The sequence below is a fragment of the Chrysochloris asiatica genome, unplaced genomic scaffold, assembly GCF_000296735.1.
Source record: "Chrysochloris asiatica unplaced genomic scaffold, ChrAsi1.0 scaffold00023, whole genome shotgun sequence".
Lineage (NCBI taxonomy): Eukaryota > Metazoa > Chordata > Mammalia > Afrosoricida > Chrysochloridae > Chrysochloris > Chrysochloris asiatica.
In genome coordinates, this window is record NW_006408541.1 from 13,073,978 (window position 1) to 13,079,334 (window position 5,357).

Below are 5,357 nucleotides of genomic sequence, written 5' to 3' on the forward strand. Positions count from 1 at the left end.
TACACAATCCTACAATAAATACTGTTACATACACAATCCTACAATAAATACTGTTACATACACAATCCTACACTTTAAAAAGTGCCACCACCACAGCAACAACATAGCAACAGAGTCCTGGTGTGGCGCTGGGGGTTAATGCACCAGACTGCAAAGCTGTTTGAACTGCAAGTTCAGTGGTTCAAGCTTACCAGCCACTCCTTGGAAACCCTATACAGGGTTGCTATGGGTTGGAATCAACTTAACAGCACTTAACAACAACAACAAATAGTGTGGTGCTGTAGGGTCAGCATTCAACAACAACATGGTTAGATGCATGGATAAACGGGTATGTGAGGGAGACTGGGAGTACACTTACAAGTAGATTATTTGACAGAGGATATTTGTACACGAGTACTTAACTTTTGCTGCAAATATATCCATGAGTGTGATGGAGCATACAGGGGATAAAGTTATGAAAGCTTTTTAGACATAAGCAAACACCTTGAGGGAATGAATCACTGGGCCTGAGAGGGGCTCAGGACCATAGTCTCAGGGGACAACAGGGTCAGTTGGCATAGCATAATCCACAAAGGCAATATTCTACATCCTTTGTTGGTGAGAAGTGACTGTTGTTGTTCTTGTTGTTGTGATCCTGCAGAGCGTTTCCAAGGAATGGCTAGTGGGTTTGAACCCTTAACCTTGTGGTTGGCAGTCCAGTGCTTATTCCATAGCACCACACCAGGACTAGGGCCTTAAAACTCATGAACGGCATCTGAGTTGCAATTATTGGTTTCTTCCTGACTGGAGGAAAGAAGAGTAGTGGAAATTGAAGACACATGGAAACAGGTAGTCCAGTGGACTAAGGGACCACAGGAACATCAATCTCTACAAGTCTGAGAGTAAAATAATCAGGTGGTGCCCAGCTATCACTACCAACTGTTCTGAAAGAGATTGCATTAGAAGATCCTAGACAGAATGGCAGAAAATGTAGATCAAAACCAAAAAAATCATTAAAAACAAAACAAAACAGGCTTACTGGTCAGATAGAGACTGGTGGAAGCCCAAACTCTAGCCCCTGGTCACCCTCAGGTCTGGAAATGAGCACATTCCCAGGGTATAATTTTCAGCCAAGCAATAGATATTTCTATAGGGGGAACAGCAACACTAGTGAGGTTCTCACACCACAGAATGGTCAACCATTTGAGATCAAAAGGGCAGCATTTACACAAGCACAAAGCTCAGAAGGGTTGGGAGAGGAGGTGGAATGGAAACGGAAAACACAGGCAGGAAGTGGGCTATGTGGTTTTACATAGATTGAATTACCATCAGTGAGATGAAATGAAGTGTGTGTGATTTGTTGAATGTAAAGCTGATGATTTGCTCTGTAAACCTTCACCCAAGTCATAATAAACAATAAATAAACAAATAAAAATCCAAGGGTTTCTTCCTTCTTTCCTGTGCTCATTTTCTCCATAACACCTGACATACTACAGGTTGTTGTTACTGTTAGGTGCCACAGGAACGTCCACTAACTTGGGCTTCCACCAGTCTTCCACCAATGCTATGATACCTACTCATAGCAACCCTACGCACAACAGAATGAAACACTGCCCGGTCCTGCACCAACTTCACAATCGTTGCTACATTTGAGCCCACTGATGCTGCCACTGTGCCAATCCATCTCATTGGGGTCTTTCTCTTTGTCTCTGACCCTCCACTTTACCAAACATGATATCCTTCTCCAGGGACTGGACCCTCCTGAGATAATATATCCAAAACACTTCATACATTCCATGTTCCAATTATTAATGGATGTTTAGATGTTTATAGCTGTTTCTCTTCATTTTGAGTTGTGCCCCATCAGCAAATGAAGGCCCTGAAAGCTTTACTCCATTGGCGTCATCATGGTCAACTCTACTTTGAGGAGGCAGCTCTTTCCCAATCGTATTTTGAGTGCCTTCCAAGCTGAGGGGCTCATCTTCTGGCACTGTATCTGACAATATCCTGGCGCTCTCCATCATTTCTCAATATTCAACATTCGGGTGCTACCTAACAGTGTTCCATTGTTATTCATAAGCTTTTCAGGGGCCAAATATTCAGAAGTAGTCTGTCTCTCCTTCTTCCTACTCTGTCTTAGTTTAGAAGCTCAGTCAAAACCTGTTCACCATGGGTGACCCTGCTGGTGTTTAAAATATCCGTGGCACAGCTTCTAGAATTACAACAACACACAAGCCACCACAGTACAACAAACTGACAGACAAGTGGTGCGGCATACTTTGGCTCATATTTATTGTCTGTCTCCATCCACGAGAAAGTGAGCTGTGTTGTTCTCTGTTGTATCTCCATTGCCTAGAACAATACCTGGCACATAGTGGTTTTTGTTTTTTGTTTTTAAAAAAAAAAACATCCAAAAACTGGTTGTCATTGAGTTAATTCTTGCTCCTGGTGGCCCCGTGTGTTTCAGAGTAGAACTGAACTCCATAGGATTTACTGAAGCCGATTGAAGGGTTGACTGTTCAAATTCACTCAGAGGTGCTGCTGAACAAGGCCATAGCAGTTAGTAGCCAAGCGCTTAAACATTGGTGACACCCAGAGCAACCTGGCTCATGTTCTAACTCATAGCAACCCTGTATAGGGATTCTGAGGAGTGGTTGGTGCGCTTGATCCTCCCACCTTGTGGTTCAAACCAACCTTGCAGCCCAGCGCATTAACACTCAGTGCCACACCAGGACTCCCTAGGTGCCTTCTAGATGGTTCTAACAACAGAACAAAACACTGCCCAGTCTAGCTTTGTTTGAATTCATTGGCCTAGTCACTTCAATTCATCTCACTGAGGATCTTTCTCTTTTTCATTGACTCTTTAGCAAGCATGATGCCCTTCTCCAGGGACTGGTCCTTCCTGATAATATGTCTAAAGTATGTGAGACGAAGTCTTAAAGTGTTGTTGTTGTTGTTAAGTGCCGTCCAGTTGGTTCCGACACATAGCGACCCTGTATAGAGTTTCCTAGGAGCAGCTGGTGAGCTTGAACTGCTGACCTTGCAGTTCAAACGACTTTGTGGTCCCACAGTGCCACTTAGTAATAAATCTTTATTGAACTTGATTTGCTGTGTAAACTTTCATGGAAAACCCAATAGTATAATTTTTTTAAATCTTTAGTGGATGAATGAATAAATAAACCAGTGAATTCTGGGTGTGTTGAGAGGTCACTGGAAAGTTTTAAACATAGTGCCAGGAGATGTCTTTCATGAGGACCCCTCTGGCTGTGTGTGGATTGCTGACTATAGGGGGCCACCCATGGAAAACTTTGCAATGATTTAGATGGGAGGAGCCAATAGCAGTTTGGGTGAAGGTGGTACTGGGAGGTAATAAGAATGGTTGGATATTGGGTTTGTACTGAAGGATTTACAGACAGATTGGAACATGTCAAAGAAAGAAGTGTTGAGGATGATGATGTCAGAGTTTTGGCCCTAAAGAACTGGGTGGAGGAGAAATCTGTCTGGCTCAAACTCTGAGTTCCGAATTCTCATCTATCAAAACTGAGAGAATATGAATGGGATGAGGATCAGCCTAGCTTATGAGGCCCTTCCTTATGGGGTTTGGTGTCACGCTATTGTTTCATTAATTCCTTACATTTCTTTAAAGTGGATTATTCACCAACTGAGGCTAACAGAAGTTCAGTCACTTGTCTGAGGCTGTGTTTTTAACCTGTTTCCTTCTTAGTGCCCAATACTGCCTTAATTTCTCCAGCTCTAACATAGGACTGGAGTCCTAGTGTGGTGCTGTGGGTTAACGCGCCAGACTGCAAAGCTGTTTGAACTGCAAGGTCGGAGGTTCAAGCTCACCAGCTGCTCCTCAGAAATCCTATACAGAGTCGCTATGGGTCAGAACCATCGACGGCACTTAACAACAACAACAAAATGGGACTAATGGCAGACTTTGTTCCCTTAGCACAGACCTTAGCTGGGAGTGAATTGGCCAGAAAGGATTGAGAACTGGGTTCTCTCTTGTTTTAGGGGAGAAAAGAGACCCCATCTTCAAAGATTATACAGATTCTTTATTAAGCCTTAAACAAGAATAAATAAGAAACAAAGACAAACATAAATCACCCAAGTGAGGGAAATCATAGACCCATGGCATTCAGCTGTCAGAGGTGCATGAGGTGTATCTTGGCATGTGAACCCAAGATGGAATTCAGCTCTGCCAGACTGTAGTCGTTCACAGGCAAAAAGCCTTCAGATTTCATGCTCTATGTATAGCTCTCTGTACCTCATGAATTGACTGTCATTCTTCCTGAGCTCCAGAAAACCCCACCTGGCTAGAATTGAACCCCCACAGGCTGGGGTAGGTCCTTTGCAGCAGGCTACAGACTGGGGGCAGTTAGAATGACTGAGCCTTGAATGCACCCAAGGGTACCCTGCTCTGCTCATCACTCCCCGCCCCCCGCCACACACGCACTGTCTTGCTATCAAGTCCAGATCAATGCTTTTGACAGTCATGGGGCTCTAAGCCTAGGCCTCCTCTAGGCTGGCTGCCAACCATGAGGCTGTGGAACACCTGTTCTCAGGCTAATGGGTCACACACTCTTCTTCTCACCTTCTCCTGAGAATGAACCTAGACTCCAGGTCATTGCCCCCAGGAGAGCAAATACTGGTAAAGCCATTCAGCCTGCAGTTCCTGGTCTCCTGTGCCATGCCAGGCTAAGAAGGGACTGACACAGGACATGCAAAATCTCAGCTCCTAACCACCACTCAGCCTATCTGGGCTCTATGGCCCAGGGAGACCACTGCACCCTCAGAACCCATGGACTAACCTCAGTTTTTCGATAGAGGGCCTCCCTATTAAGGGAAAGCTGTTATAGGATTACAGAGAAAGCTCCCTTTTTGTTCTCAGTTCCCTCTGCCTGGACTACTCCGCCCCACCTACCAATTCTCCACTTTCTCATCATTCAGATAATGGAGAAAAGACTCCACCGTCAAATGTATATTATAAAGACCCCCTTTATTAAGTCTTAAACAGGACAGAGATAGATCATTGGGAAGACGCCATAATGGTATCTAAAGGATTCATATCCATGTGGCCGACTTACAGGGCACAGAACACAAGGAATTTCATCACAAAGGCATGACTAGTGGTACATCAATTTGTTATCATTAGGGAAGCAGGAAGGGGATCATTACAGAAGTTTTAAATTTACAGGATTGGCCCTGAGGCCCTCCGACAGTTGGGATCTGACTCATCATCATGCATGGACCCCAGAGCCCCAATTTCTATTAAGGGGCACACCTAGGCAAGTCCACAAGATGACTGCCTTTCTCTGGGCTGATTATGGGAGTGACCTTACTCCACTTTCAAATACACTCTGATCAAAGGTGAA